Consider the following 767-nt stretch of genomic DNA (forward strand, 5'->3'; position numbering starts at 1 on the left):
AAGGCCGGAGAAACCTCTAGAAAGAGGAAAGGGAAGGCAAAAGCTTCTATCTCCGAGTCATGGGAGATGGAGAGATTCATCTCAAGGGTGCATCAAGACCACTTCTATGAAGTTGTGGCTTTGAAGAAGGTGATCCCCGAGGTCCCTTTTTCACTCAAAAAGAATGAATATCCGGAGATCCGACATGAGATCCGAAGAAGAGGTTGGGAAATTCTTACCAACCCCATTCAACAAGTCGGAATCTTAATGGTTCAAGAGTTCTATGCAAATGCATGGATCACCAAGAACCATGATCAAAGTGTGAACCCGGATCCAAAGAATTATCTTACTGTGGTTCGGGGGAAATACTTGGATTTTAGTCCGGAAAATGTAAGGTTGGCATTCAACTTGCCCATGATGCAAGGAGATGAACATCCTTACACTAGAAGGGTCAACTTTGATCAAAGGTTGGACCAAGTCCTCACAGTCATATGTGAAGAGGGCGCCCAATGGAAGAGAGATTCAAGAGGGAGGCCGGTTCAATTGAGAAGGCATAACCTCAAACCCGTGGCTAGAGGATGGTTGGAGTTTATCCAACGCTCAATCATTCCCACTAGCAACCGGTCCGAAGTTACCATAGACCAGGCTATCATGATTCATAGCATCATGATTGGAGAAGAAATAGAAATTCATGAGGTTATATCTCAAGAACTTTATAAGGTGGCGGACAAGTCCCCTACCTTGGCAAGGTTAGCCTTTCCTCACCTCATTTGTCACCTCTGTTATTC

Source organism: Arachis duranensis, chromosome 1 (assembly GCF_000817695.3).
Source record: "Arachis duranensis cultivar V14167 chromosome 1, aradu.V14167.gnm2.J7QH, whole genome shotgun sequence".
NCBI lineage: Eukaryota > Viridiplantae > Streptophyta > Magnoliopsida > Fabales > Fabaceae > Arachis > Arachis duranensis.